Source organism: Mus musculus, chromosome 15 (assembly GCF_000001635.26).
Source record: "Mus musculus strain C57BL/6J chromosome 15, GRCm38.p6 C57BL/6J".
Taxonomy (NCBI): Eukaryota; Metazoa; Chordata; class Mammalia; order Rodentia; family Muridae; genus Mus; species Mus musculus.
The window spans coordinates 88,252,318-88,268,128 of NC_000081.6; the positions used below are offsets into that span (position 1 = coordinate 88,252,318).

Sequence of the window (15,811 nt, forward strand, 5' to 3'; positions counted from 1 at the left end):
GAGTCTGCCTCACATACACACACAGACACACACACACACACACACACACACACACACACACACACACACACACACAAACCAAATTCATAACCACACGCAGAGTTCCAATTCTCTATCCTCTCCCTTTTTTTGTAAATGCTAACACCATATATATTCCATACTTTGCTGTTTTTTGCTTAAAGTTCAGCACTGAGATATTTCTATGTCATATATAAAAAGCTTCTAGCAATGTTCACCAGCTGTGGGGTTCAGTCGCATGAATGCTCTGTAATTTATATAATCAGCTGCTATTGGTGGACATTTGGGTCATTTCTGGCAATTAACGTTTACTAACCATGCTGAGATGAACAGCCTGGCTCCTGTAGCATGTCTTATATGTGAGTCTAGCGGTAGCCTCAATAAATACAGGTGCAATCGCAAGCCAAATGGAAATTCTAATAATGACCAGAGAGAGTGGGTGTTTTAAAACATCTCAGCAGATTCTAGAAGGTTGGGGGTAGATGTAGGAAGAAGAGGAAATGTCAGTAAATTGTCATTCCTGCGACTAAAGTTGTGTAAGGGGTGAGGGGATGCAAGCTCTCGAGGGTTGCACACACTGGAATGAAAGGGTGGATGCTGTAGAGAGGAGGCGTTAGCATGTTGTTCACATAACAGTAATAATTCTGTAATATTCAGGGCTGGAGAGATGGCTCAGTAGTTAAGAGCACTGACTGTTCTTGCAAAAGACCCAAGTTCAGTTCCCGGAAGCCATGTAGGATGGTTCAGAACCACCAGTTCCAGGGGATCTGGTGCAGTGGTACACTTATGGCCTCTGTATGCATTTGCATCTCTGCACACTTGCACACACACACACACACACACACACACACACACAAAGAGTAGCCTAAAGAATTAGTTTCTAAACAATAAACCTCAGTGTTCTAATGAGTCATCTAACTGTTGGGAATGTGGTAAATACAATGATTGACAGGCATATCAAACAAAGGAGACAGTGGAATCCCGTACTCGCATCTGCACACGACCCTGTAAAATCCACCACCACCACCCACACACACACAAAGAGTGTGACTTTTAGTCTCTGTGGAAAGCAAATCCAGCCTGAATGGAGCCGAAGAAACAAGGGCAAAACGAGCTTCTAAGAGTGGAGAGGATGAGAGGCTTGGGGAACATGAGAACCATGGGATGAGGGAGGACAGGCTGATAGGAACATTATACAGCAGAGAAGCACTTCCTGCTTGAAAGCAAATTAGCAGGAGCTGGTAAGATGGCTCTGCCAGGAAAGTCCTTGCCATGTAAGTGTTAGGGTCTGCATCCAAGCCCTAGCACCCATGGGAAACAGCTAAGTGTGCTTCTGGTCTCAGCACTGGGGAAATGGAGACAGAGGGATGCCCGGGGCTCCCTGTCCAGGCTGTAGCCTACTTGATGAGCAGTAGGGCAGTACAAGAACTTGTATCTAAAAGTAAGGTAATGCCTAGTGAGAAAAGACACTTGCAGTCAACTTCTAGCCTACAAACAGACAGACAGACACACACACACACACACACACACACACACACACACACACACACACACATGCAAACAAAGTTAATTAACAAAGTAACTATAAAGTTATGATTGCAATGATGACAGGCATGCAGGGGACAGGCATGGACAAAGTGAAGCAGATGCTGAGAAATTGTGTTGCGAGATGTATATCAAACGGATGGGGCAGGATAGCAATGGCCCCAGACAGGCCACTCCCCTGGCACTGGATGGGGCCTCCTACTCACTCTTTCAGGAAGTTCAGAGTCAGTGACAGCTGCCTGGATAAAATCTCATTATCACCCTGTGACAACAGATCTCCTCCCCAGGCTCCTCTGAGAATCGCGTGGTCCCGGAATGCTCTTAGTATGTGGTGAATGAGTGATTCTCACAGCAAAAGCTGTGAGCAACTGGGGAACTCCCAGAAGCTGGGCCTGTGACAAGACCTCTCCAGAGGCTCCATGACAAGGGTGATGTGAGTGATGAAGACCACAATAGATGGGGTGCACAAAGGAGTGTCATCAAACGTCATTAAGTCAACTCAGAGCACACAGCCACCCTTCCCACTAGATGTCGAGAACCCGGCTGGTGAAAGTCTTCAGAAAGAAGCAACTGGCCAGTTCCCAGGGAGTGTTTGCAAATGCCAATTATATGCTCATCTGAGAATAAAACCTTCTTGTAACAACTTAAAGTCAACTCTGAGGGCTGGAGAGATGCTTCAGATGTTAAGAGCACTGGCTACTCTTGCAGACAACCTGGGTTCAATTCCCAGCACCCACATGGTGGCTCCCAACCATCTGTAACTCCAGTTCCAGGAGACCTGATGGCCTCTTCTGGCCTCTTCTGGCCTCTGAGGACACCAAACTCACATGTAGTGCCCAGATGGACAGAATGCAGGAAAACACCCATATGCATAAAATAAAACACATTTTAAAAATTCGAAGTGGGAAACTCTACTAGCCAACATGACCTGGTAACAAAACGGTAAAAATCAGAATTAGTATGGCGAGAAGCACAAGGTGGATTGAATACTTGAGAAGTAAATCATATATCCTTGATGCCTTGAATCAAAGAGTTAATCAAGAAAGAAACGATAACTGTGCTAGAGAACTCTGGAAAGGAGGGCACTTCACAGCAAAGTGAGCTGGGTACCGGGGACCTTGCCACATTTCCTGATTTAGAGGGGAACCAGAAATGAAGGGGGTTGGCGTCAGGCTGAACACGTTGTGAACACGGCAATGTGAGCTCCAGGAATAAGAACTGTGCATTTAATAAACATGAAATCCAGAAAAGATAAAGTGTACACAAACAAACAAAAACCCAGAATGCAAGGCTTAATCCAAACTCAATTCTTTGAAGTTGAGTCTTTGTGAGTTAATTACAGGACGGAGAAGAAGGAGAGATGGAAGGAGGTGGAGAAAGACACTGGGGGAGTAGGGAGTCAGGACTAAGAGTGAGCACATGAAAAAAAGAAGATTATGATAACTAAGTGGAAATTGTATATCTAATTCCATGGAGGCATATTTATAAGCTTAGGAAAACAGACACTTCCTTAAAAATGAAAAATTAAAAATATCACATATGTCCCAGGGACCAGTGAAGTGGCTCAGCAGGTGAAGGTGTTTGTCACAACCTAGGCAACCATGTTTGATCCCTAGAACCCACAAGAAGGTAGAAGAGGGGACTGACTACACAGAATAGTCCTCTGACCTTCATATAAAGCAATAGCATGCAAGATCCCATGTAAGTATTAGTTGATTAATTGTTTCGAAATAATATGTCCCCAGAAATGGAAACCTGACTTGCCCGATTACTATAAGAACATTAAAGGTCTCATCAGCCATTGAAAAAGATCACCAAGATTAGATAAATTCAAAGAGAATGTCATGTAATCTTTAAGGGAATAACAGATTGATCTATGTCATTTAAAAATAGTCCAGGACTTAGAAAGCACTTAACAATACCCTCCTTTGATTTTTTTTTTTGTGACTATAAGCTTGAAAATAAAACTGAAAAGAAAATACAATAAAATTATTTAAACCATCCAAATCATTCATGAATAGAGATTCAAAATTCTATTTGAAATTAATGTCAATCGATTTATCAAAAGTAGCCCTAATAACTTACTATGATCAAACACGGCTCGGAAGTGAATCACTTCTGGACCTCCAGGTCTCATTAGTATGGAATAACTGACGGCTGACTCAGGACACTGTCCTCATCAAAGTCTGATGATCGAAGCACAACTTGAATCTACTGTAACCGAAAGCAAGAACTCCAAGTCAGAATAATCCAAACGCACAGAATAAAGGTCTTCCCTTCGAAGACAACCACCCACCAGGGCTGTCACATCAGCAGGGAGGGAAAGGCACTTGGAGGATCTAGGGGGTCATAGCGAGTTATGAGCCATGTCGGCATGCATCGAGGGCCCTATAGAAGGTGGCAAGTAGCAAGACAGTGTGCACCTACTCCAGTGTGCACAGCTGAGGATCCCAGCTCAGACGCATGAGCCAGTCATCTGTGACCCATCAGCTCTGCAGACAACAAGAGCCTTCTGTATGGAGTGTGGTGGGGACGGCTTTTCTCTATCCTTCAAAATATCTATGACAGCTTGCATTCTGCAGTTTCTCTCTAAGTTAGGATTGGGTCAAAGAGAGGACTCTTTTGATGGACTTTATTCTGAAGTCACAGAACCGACAGGCTTGTGTTTGTGGATCTGAGATCATTTCCCTCCATCCTTCTTTAGGGACTAATCAGGAAGTTTGGGCTTAGGACTCAAGGTATCAATTCCATTTGTGTCTGGATGGTGCAGCTGCCATTTCGGATCTGATTACGCTCGTTTAATCTCAGACTCCATGAGTAATGACCTTTGGAGACAGTGAGTTCTTTCCTTGTGCACTGACCCTGACAAGAGTCCCCTGAACTGCTGATGAAGTCCTAGAATGGTACCCACCATGCACTCTGGCAATGAACATTCAGGACCCTACTTGAGACCTGTTATTTGCTTCACCTGATAAATGCTTTGCCTAAAGCCTTGTATTTCCCATAGCGGAGGTCACAATTCTTGTCCATCTTGTGAGATCAGTTTGACCTCTCATATAAATAGGGTTATAATACAGCAGGCTTGCTGTCACTGTTTATAGGAGGGCTATGTGTTGAGGTTTGGTCTGTTGCTATTTATTGTAGTGCTAAATTCTGTACCTGAAGGTCTAGGCCTATGAGTAAATTCTTGTTTGCAAGCTGTTGTTTTGTGCGAACCTCATTCCTTGATTTTAAACTATTAGTTTAATAAAATTGGCTACAGCCAATTACTGGAGATATTAGAGGTAGATGGGTTTTGTGTTATCTGGTCGGGGTAGAGGAAAGAGTGGGGGTAGACCAGGAGGAGAAGGAAGAACAAGAAGAGAGGAGAAAGCTGCCAAGAGGGGAGATGGACCATGAGCATGTGACCAGGAGAAGCAGTCAGTATCTGGTAGCCAGGCCAGCAGTTAGAAGAATAGATTAGGGGTTAGCCACCAGTAATTGTCAATGCCAAATAAAATAACATAGTCTGAGTCTTACTTATTTGTTAGTGAGTTGGAGATAAGTTTAAATTGGTTCTACTACAACTATGACTCCTTAGTGGCTCCAATCTGTAGTCTGATTGCCATTCTGCCTCTGTTGGGATAAAGTTGCACACTATTTACCCTAGGGGTTGGTTGGAAGCTCTGCAGTGTGGTTCCACAGCTCCACAGTGAAAATGACACAAAGCCTAGCCATGTGGCCCCATCTGTCCACTCAGCTGGAGGACTCTGGTTGCAATAGTCTTCTCTACTGTTGCACAATAGGACAGAGTGCCCCCAGGCCATCTGTAGGACTGTGGTCATGTGATCAGTTCACGGGCCCTATGGTTTAACCTCATCCTCACACAGACAAGTCCTGGTTCTTCAGCAGCCTTCTCAGAGTGCCGTAGAAAATGGCATTTCTGCCCCTAGTTCTGAGCCATCACCTAAGGTTCCCTGAGTAAGCCCAGTTTTGCTGCTGCCAAGTCAAGTGGAGAATGATGGAGTATTGATTGCCACCATTACAGAAGAAAGACAGAGTTCCCAGCTCATCAGTTTTAGACTAGGCAACTGACAGAGGTCTTGGATGAAAGAAGTTTGGAATTTAAGGGGGGAAGAGGGTGTCTTGGAGGGAGAGATCGGGGAGCCCATGCTCTTCCCAGGCAGATTTTAACATCAGAAAGGTTAACAGGGGGTTGAGGAGATGGCTCGGTGGGTAAAGTGCTTGCTTACACACACACACATACACACACACACATACATACACACACACACACACACACACACATACACACACACACACACACACACACATACACACACACATACACACACACACATACACACACACACACACACACATACACACACACACACACACACACACACACACACACACACACACACACACACATACACACACACACACACACACACGCATACACACACACATACATACACACACACATACACACACACACACACACACACACACACACACATGCATAGAAGCGTGCTGTTCTGTATGGTTTAGAGGAAGGTCTACAACAGTAACCCTTCTGGTTTTGAATGAATGCTTTATGAAGTGTTTAGCAAAGCTGATAGGATAAATAGCAAGTAGCAGAGAGAAATCAGCAGCAGATTCATAGCGGAAACATCATCAAAAGGGCACACGCACACAACACCCGGCAGAGAGCCACAGAGGATGCCCCCATTGAGGCAGCTGCTGGAGTTCCCAATAGAGAGCCATGGACAGAGCAGAGAGACTCCCCCACTGAGGCTCCCAAGTCAAATAGCAACAGAAAGGTAACAGCATCAAATTGGGGGCTTACAGACATCCAAGAGAAACCAGCTAGGGAAACTGAGGCAGCCAGCTGGAGTTCTAGATTGAGAGAGTCCTGGTGAAGGGTCCCTTCTGGCTTCTACATGAATGAGTTTCCAACCACCATTTATCCCCACTGTAGACATCTTTTAAAAAATATTTTTATGTTTCAAGTTAGTATGCAGGTATTGGATATCATTGTGACATTTTCAAAGGAAGTGTGTTTTGTGACCCTCTTCACCCTCACCTCCCCTACCCTCTACCACCCCTGATTCTCCAAAGTCTCTTTTTTGTCTTCCAGTTCCCATGTGTCCTTTTGTCCTCGCTAAACTGTAAACATTTTTGTGCTGTGGGGCAAACAATAGTAACCTCAGTTGTAAATAGTTTACCTTCCAGTCCTCCTCAAGGACACAGTGCCTCTGATACCCTTGTCTGTTCACAATTTCCCATTCTCTGTTTTACAGACTTAGGAGGCCACTCTGGCCCTGAACAGGGAGTTTTGGAGGAGATAAAGAAAGGCGTCCTCACTCTCAAACTCCACTTTTAACAACAGCACATGACATTTTATCAATTTAATGTATACTGCACTTGCATACACAGAAACACCACATGCATGCACACCATATACACACAGGCACACACAGACACACACACACAAACCATACACACATAGGCACACAGAACACATACATACATACACACATGCACACAATACACACATTATACACACATAGGCACACATAGACACATACACACATACATACACACATACCATACAAACATAGGCACACAGAGACACATACATACATACATACATACATACATACATACATACATACCATACCATACATACATAGGCACATACATACATACATACACACACACCATACACACATAGGCACACACATACACACACACACACACACACACACACACACACACACACACACACACACTAAAAGTGAGAAGGGAGATCCAGCTGGCATTTCAACAACTTCCTGAAGGCAGAGAATGGTCTCTTATGAGAGTGTGTGGACTCCAGGAGACATAGACAGACTGTTTCAGGGTAGATCTTGAATGTCCCCAAAGGGCCCAACCCCACTGGGAGAGAGGGGAATCTTTAAGGGATGAAGTCTATGTAAGGAAATCACATCACTGAGTAGCTGGAATTAGCATATCAGTGAATCCAAGCATGATCTTATGTTCTTTCTCTCTTTCTCTTCTTCTCTCTTCCTCCCTTTCTCTCTCCTCCTTCCCCTCCCTTTCCCCTCACCCCTCCCCCTCCCCATCTTCTTCCTGGCCTAAGTCCATGAGGGAAGCAACCTTACTGAATCCCAAGCCTCCTGATATGCTGTAAGCTGCACTACAATCCCACCCACGGGTCCTGAAGTGTTAGAGTTGGGTCACCATGGGTTGGTAATCATGAGACTGAAGACGTCTTTCTTCCCAGCAGGTTGATTTTTCTCAACTATTTTTTTCATAATGATGGAAATTTGGCTGAATCACAGGAAGAGCTTTTACCACAGCAAGTAGCTACAGACCCTATTATAAGCTTGTGGTTAAGACTAGAAGCCAAGATAGAGACAGAATAGCTGCTTCCTACTCCAGCCTTGAGTGAGAAACAGGCCAGTAGCTAGGGCGACACAGACCCACCAGAGATCAGCTTTCGTACCCTGGGAGATCTTAGAATCTACTCTGCTTCTAGGAGAGGAACAAGGAGTGCCCTGGTGGGCAAAATATTAGAAAAATAATCAAAAATGAGACGGGGAAAGCAGCCGGCACATTGATTTGACCCAGTGACAGTGACAGGCACATCAGACCCAAGGTGCGGAATCAAACCAGCTAAGAGGCAGGGACAACCTCGTCCATCAACTCCAGCATAGTACTGTCTTAAGAGAGACCACATGAACTATGGCGATGTGGAGAGATTGATCTCCATGTCTTTCCCCCATCCATGGTGTGAGAAACAAAGACCTCTATTCCATAATAAGAGCAGTGGAGACTCTGGGTAGCCAAAGCAAGGCAGATTATTTTTGATGACTCTGAGAAGCCAGGTATCAGCCTAGAATGGCCTGTGACAGTTGAGCACAGGGAACACTTTATATAATCCTAACACAGATCTCAACCTCGTCTTGTCACTGGCTAAATAATCAGAATGGTTCAATCTTCTATGTTGTGTGTTCTTAATATATCTTTTTATTTTCAACCAAGACCGTGTATGGGTTCATCTCTATGTTTTGCATCCTGGTTATTCTAAGACTTTCCAGATATGTGACCACATCACATCTGTAAGCAGGTCTGGTTATTAATAGTAATTTTCTACTCAAAACTTTTACTTTGGGGTGGAGCTAGAGAGATTTACAGATATTAGCAGTGTCCAGTGTTTTCTATTTACTTGTATCTGGACCTATGGTGGCTCAAGAAACTTTTGAAATAGGTCATTTCATGTTGACTTTTTCCAATGGAAAGACAGTTCCCATGTGCCTGTTTTAATGAGTTGCATGTTCAGGTCCACAAATCATGTCTGCTCCATTGTCTCTGGCTTTCATTGTCCCTTGCTAAAAATCAGTACTACTTAACTTCCTCTTTATAAATCAATGAGTCTCTTCCTCTACTTCTAAGGTGTGTCTGATAATTAGCTGAGCCTTCCTATAGGGCCACAATTGTTCTTATTGTTCATTTTATGTCTTTTTGAGTTGAGATTTCTTGAACATTCAACTTGGTTTTTTTTTATAGCTTTGAAAATTTCTTCACCTATGTATTGTTAAAGATTATGTATGCTTCCTCAGTACTCTATCTTCTGTCCAGTCACACATAAATTAGACTCTCAACTGTGGCTTGGTTGTCTCTTGCCTTTTAAAAAATATATCATTATTTAACTGTGTGTTTTAATTATTTGATATTTATTTTTCCAATGACTTATTTGTATTTAATTAAAATTTTTTTCTATATTGAGATACCACAATTTACTGAACTCCTAGTTTCCATTTTTAAATTTTCCAATAATCTATTTAGGGAAAACTATCCAATCTCCACAGACTCTTGAGTTTCTTCCTAGATGTTGGTTATTTCCCATTCTCTTCAGTTTTCTCAATTTTATTGATCACCGTAATGCCGGGTCTGAAGGCACTACCTATTTTATGGAGAAATCCCTGTGTAACTTTTCACTCTGAAATTTTGCCCATTAGGTGTGATCTTCTGGGGACTTCTGCCTTCTCAATAGAATTCTGCCCACTCCTGTATAAGATCTAGGAAGGTTTTGGATGACATCTTGGGGTTTATCTGCTCTTTGTTAAGCTAGCAGATGGACAGAAGGAGGCTTTTAGTCTAAGGTCAAGGACATAAGCAGAGAACCTTTGCCTCAGTGGCCCCATCTGGCTGGTTCATTTCTACTTCTGTATTTAGTCCGCATGAGCAGCATCCTCAGGGAACAGAGTGGAAACCTTTGAGATCTGCACCTCATGTCCTGCTTGGTGAGGTGTGAAGCTAACAATGACACAGACTTTAGTCTATTAGCGATGTTCTTGGCCTGCTTTATACTATTTCCCCCATCTATACCTAGTTCAGAATTCAGACAGTGGTGGAGAGGAGAAAAGAGCAGGTGCAGGATACCCCTCACTCATCACCAGTTGCTCCCCTTGAGGCTCTCAGCTACTTCAATCCCCAACCTCTTCCAAACCAAAGCAAAACCCTTCTAAATGTCAATGTTAAAACTCTCCTCATTGTTAAGGGTTTTATTAAGACACAGTTCCAAGACCCTAAGGCTCACCCTTTGAGAGTACGGCTCAGAGGCTGTAACATAGTCACAGAGCTGTATACAGCCATCGTCACATCTCTGCCCATCCCCACCCATGCCACTGTCATTTTGGCCATAGCAACAGCAGCTCCTGCAGGGTGGCAGCTCATGGGTTTGATTGGCACTTCTGATAGCCGATGACTATTTTTCTTTTCATATACTTACTACCAGTCAAATCTTTGAGTTAATGTCTATTGGGAGCCTCTGCCCATTTAATGATACCATATGCCTTTGCTTAGTGAGTTCTTATTTTGTATATTCTACTTACAATTCCTTACCAAATACGCAATTGGTAAACACATCCTCTCCTGGTACTTTTTGTGTTTTTACCAATTTGTTGGTGCCCTTTGGATAAACTGTGCTGCGTTGGGGCTGAGAGCTCAGTGTGGAAGTGTACACAATACTCTAGGCTTCATCCCAAGCACACACATCCCCCCACCCAAAAAAAAAAGGTTTCAATTGTGATAACAATAACACTTGCTTTGTTTTCTTGTTTTGACTTTAAATGCCATGTGTGTGTATGTGTGTGTTATGTAAGTTCAAACCCATATTTCCTCCTAAGAGTTTTAGACTTTTAATCCCTTGCGTTTAGAGTTATGCTTCATTTTTTATTTACTTTGTAATGTAGTACAAAGCATGCATTCAAATTTATTTTTGGTATGTAGGTATCTATTTGCCTCAGCACCATCTGTTGGGGAAAATTATTCTCATTAAAAATTATTGGTGCCCCGTGGAACTCAACTGACCACAAGCTGTGACCTTCAGACTCTCAGCCCCAGCCTGCATCTCAGCATGGTCCCATGGATTCATCATGGAAATAACGTGTGCTCTGAAGCGCTGCAGTCAACTCTGAAGCTGAGGAGCACAGCCTCCAGTTCTGCTCCGTCTCAAATGGGTTTGGCTACTCTGAAAGCTTTCAGCAGCTACATGAGTTGCAGGATGAGATTGTCATGAACTCTGGTTGGATCTCGATAACAACTGTACTGACAGTTAAGATCAAATACTAAACTCTTGCCATCTGGAATGGTTGGTATTGATTGTTAATTTGACAAGACCTGAAAAGCCCCGGGAGGAAGGCTCTGGGAATGCAGGGATGCAGATGCTGACTCAATTGAGGTGAGAAGCCCCATCCACTGTGGGCAGCATCATTCCCTCATCACTCTGCTTCCTTACTGAGGATGCCATGTGACCAGCTGCTTCACGTTCCCTTCCTGACTTCCGCGTCTTGATCGACCTCTTTAGCAGTGTGAGCCTCTTTGTCAGCATTGCTTTGTTGAAGTAGTTTATCATGGTGTCTGGAGAAGTCACTAAGACACGATCAGGACAAGTCTGGATCTGATTCACTAACACAAACTATTCCCATATCTTTAGGTTTTATAACACTCCTCTTACTAATATTTTATGAGTTTTTCAAGCATAAGTCTTAAATATATTTTGTTCAGCTTATTGGTAAGCATTGTCTTTTAGAAAAGGGCGTTTTGCCTGCATGTAGGAGCACCACACCCATGCTGTGCACATGGAGGCTAGAAGAGGGCACTGGATTCCCCTTGAACTTGAGTTCCAGATGGCTGTGAGCCATCATATGGGTGCAGGGAATGGAATCCTGATCCTCTGGAAGAGCAGCCAGTGCTGCTGACCACTGGGTCATCTCTCCAGCATCCTAGCATTTTGTTTTCAGAGCTATTATGAATGAAATCATTTTCTTCTCAAACTTTTATTAAGGACTTGACGCATGAGCACTGCATTTCCCTGGCTCACTCCATTCACGCCCCCAACTCCTCCCATGTCCCTTCCTCTCATGATCTCATCTTTAATTATAGTTATATGTATATACATGTGTGTGTATATATGTATGTATATGCACACATACATGTATTTGCAACCTCCTGGATCCACTCAGCATTGCTTATAATTACATTATTCAAGGCTAATAATTTAGGGTTGAATAATCTATTTAGGAGCTTGTCCCTGTGGGGAAACTGATCCCCACCACCACCATTGACTATCTGTACAGAGACTCACAACTGGTCAAAATGTAGAGAATAAGTAGCATGAAGTATCAAACTCCAACTGATACATCTCTGATCCATCCCTTATACTTAAGTCTCAGAGGAAATCATGGAATAGGGGAAATGCTGTAAGAGCCACTGGACCAGGCTGCCTGCTGCTTGATAGTGCCCCCTAAATTTAACAGGAGAAATGCATCTATGATGTCTCAACAATAGGGTTGCCTGAACAGGAACAACATAATAGCAATATCATTTGGCATGCCAATATACACCAGAGCAATTCCACATGGTCCCATCACTAGATGATGTCACTTTCTTAACTTTGTCTCTAGACTGCTCATTAAACTTGTATGAAAATAAACAATTGCTGTGTATTGATCCTGTATTTTGTAGTTATGTCTCAGTCAAAGCAGGCTTTTAGTGGATGCTGTAAGATTTTCTCTACATAAAGTCTTGTCATTAGAACCCAGGAAAGGCTTTCCTCTGCCTTCAACAGTGGTGGTTTTCATTTTCACCTTACCTTCTCTTTTTCCTGGCAAAGTCTCCAACACAGGGCTGGTTAGAACTGGTAAGCTAAGTGTGGTGGTTTGAAAATGCTTGGCCCATGTGAAGTGGCACTATTAGGAAGTGAGACTTTGTTGGAGTAGGCGTGGCCTTGTTGGCAGAAGTGCATCACTCTAGGGAGTGAGCTTGGAGTGTAAACTCCTCCCAGAGCTGAAGAGAGCCTCCTGCGGAAGAGAGTCTCTTCCTGGCTGCTTTCGGATCAAGATGTAGAACTCTCAGCTCCTCCAGTACTAAGTCTGCCTGTATGCTGCCATGCTTCCCACCATGAGGATAATGAACTAATCCTTTGAAACTGTAAGCCAGCCCCAAATAAATGTTTGCCTTTATAAAACTTGCCATGGTCATGATGTCTCTTTCACAACAATGGAAACCTTAACTCGGTTAAGACACTTGGTAACTTAACTAGCTTTGACTATCAACTTTACACAGCCTAGAGTCACCCAAAAAGTGAGTCGCAACTGTGAGATGACCCAGGTCAGATTAGCTGGTACACAGGTCTGTGCAGGGTTGTCCTGATCCAGCATAGCCTAGCCCATTGTGGGTATGGCCATTTTCTGCACAGGTGCTTCCGGGGCTATATAAAAACAAAAACAAAACAAAACAAAACAAAAAAACAGCTAAGCATGACATTGAAGGCCAACCAAACCAAGCAGCCTTTGTCCATTGCTTCCACTTCAAATTCTTGCTTGAGTTCCTACCCAGACCTCCCTTAGTGATGGACTATGAGCTGGAAGAATAAGCCTAAAATAAATCACTTCTTTCCCTAAGGTGTTTTTTGGTCAGAGTATTTTTTTAACAGCAACAGAAAACAAACTAGATCATTGAGGGCGCCTTTGTCTTGCACCTGGTCATAGTGTGAGCTTGGTCTCTCTGTGGCCATTAGGTGTGGTGTCCCTGTTGGTTTTCAGATGTTTGTAACAGGCAAGGGTCTCCCTGCTGCTCTGCTTTGTGGATGCTCTCCTTCCACAGGAACAGAATCCTGTCAGTTACTTTTACCTGGAATCTATTTAAGTTATCACACTGGGGTTTCTCTATCTCATGGAATTGATATACAACTGACTGCCTTAACGGATTCATACGTGTCATACATCCCCCAACGCTTTGGGGATAATCCTTGCCTCATCTTGGCATGTAATTCTTTGCACATCGCTGGAAAGGGTTTGCTAGTACCGTCTCAAAGACTTTTGAATCTATATTTTTAAGAGCAGTGATGTTTTCTTGAAATGTTGTGTCTGGTTTGGGGATCAGGATAATGTTGTCCTCGTGAAAGTGTCTCCTCATCTGCTACGTGGAAGAATTTGTAAAGAATTGCTATTAACCCCTGTTGATGTGCTTGGGAGAATTCATCAACAAAGCCACAATTCATCAAAAAAGGCCTCCTAAGCCTTTTTCATAAATGGTTTTTAGAATACTAATTCCGTGTCTTCCCACATTTTCATTCTTCTTGAGTCAGGAATTTCTGCCTTTCTAGCAATAAAGGGCACTATTTCTTGATACATAGAGGCCCCCACATTCTGCTTCCTTCTTTTTTTTTCTGTGTGTTTGGCAATCATGCCCCTTCTCTTCCGTTTTAGTAACTTCAGCCCACTTACTCTCTGACTCCATCAGTTTGACTAAAGATCAGTCGATGGTATGTATCTTTTGAAAGAATCAATGATGGTTTTTCTGTCAACTCCCTTTTGTCTCTGTTCTCTGTCCCATTACCCTCAGCTCCAGCCTTCATCATCGCCTTTCCTCTTCCAGCTTCATTCTCTCTCCACTTTCCTGGTATTTTAAAGAGGAGGTTTGGGTTATTGATCCGAGATCCTTCTTCTTTTGATATGGATCTTCTTGGCCTTCAATTTCACTCTTGCCAAGCTTTCTCCAGAGCCCATATGTTCCGGTAAGCTGAGATTGCATTCATTCCTATGTTTTCTCATTGTCTCTGTGGCTCTTCTTTACCCCACCAGTCATTTGGAGTTTGTTGTTTAATTTCTAGATAATGAAACTTCTTGCCTAGGCTTTCCAAATTTGATCTGCTATGGAAAGAAAAAAATATTTCCTGTGACACGGGTCATGTGGATGCAGCTGACCTTAAGGCTGACCATGCGATCCACCCTTCAGATCACTCCAATGCCTGCTTTTGTATCCTGAGCCTGTTCCCGCCAGCAGAAACAGACACAGGACGCCAGATTCTTCCGTGGTTAACTTTACTTCAATGACATGGTGAGGTAGACAAAGAAGGCTCAGAAAGTGTGTGGCTTAAATACTTTTTGGTGACGTGTCTAAACTAGGACTGGTAGCAACACCTAGCACCCTAGGGATAGGCTAAACGCCCCAGGGGTTGGGCTAGTGCCCTGGGGGATGGACCGGTGCCCCGGAAATGGGGCTTTTAGCACATGCGCATATAGCTTGTTCTTTGTTTAGGTGGCATAAGGCACTGTGGAGCCAGCGCCATCTTAAGATGGTAAATGTTATTGCGGCTCTCCACACTTTTGGGTTAAGTGTTGCCCAGAGGTCTGTGATGCCCCGTGGGGTTTGGGTATTGTTCACGCTGTTATTATTTGTCCACCCTCTACCTGGTCATCCTATACAAGACTGGAAGTGAGTGTCTATATTAGTTATTTTCCTGCTGCTGTAAGGAAATATCTAACAGAAGGACTTTATTTGGCTCACAGTTGAAAGGTGCAGCTCATTATCTGGAGAAGGAGTGACAGAACAGGTATAGCCATGATGGCAGGGAGTAAGGTGACAGTCAGGAGCAGAGAGAAATGAATGCTGAAAGTCCCCTCACCTTTTCTCTTATTTATTTTACGATCCCAGAACATTGCATGGTCCTTCCCATGTTGCAGGTGGATCTTCCCATCTTTCAAGTGAACCATCTTGGAAACAGCCTCATAGACACACCCACATACGTGTTCCATGGTAATTCTAAGTCTAGTCCAGTTGACAAAGAAGATTAACCACCATAGCTCCAGTCCACATTACCTTGGCACCCAAACACATCACTTTAAATCATACCAACCCACCCCTGGTCTCTAAAGCTTTTTTATTATTATTATTCCATAATGTAAAATGC

The 15,811-nt window shown here is 43.3% G+C and overlaps 1 long non-coding RNA gene across 5 annotated transcripts in view; it reads right to left on the reverse strand.

The window, feature by feature from the left end:
* Positions 1-15,811, reverse strand: part of 4930445N06Rik — a 94,502-nt gene that overhangs the window by 29,644 nt on the left and 49,047 nt on the right. For all 5 annotated transcript variants that reach the window (XR_875554.1, XR_875555.1, XR_875556.1 and 2 more), the window contains one exon: positions 3,649-3,777. This is a non-coding gene — a long non-coding RNA (RIKEN cDNA 4930445N06 gene). The remainder of the gene's footprint in view (positions 1-3,648; positions 3,778-15,811) is intronic.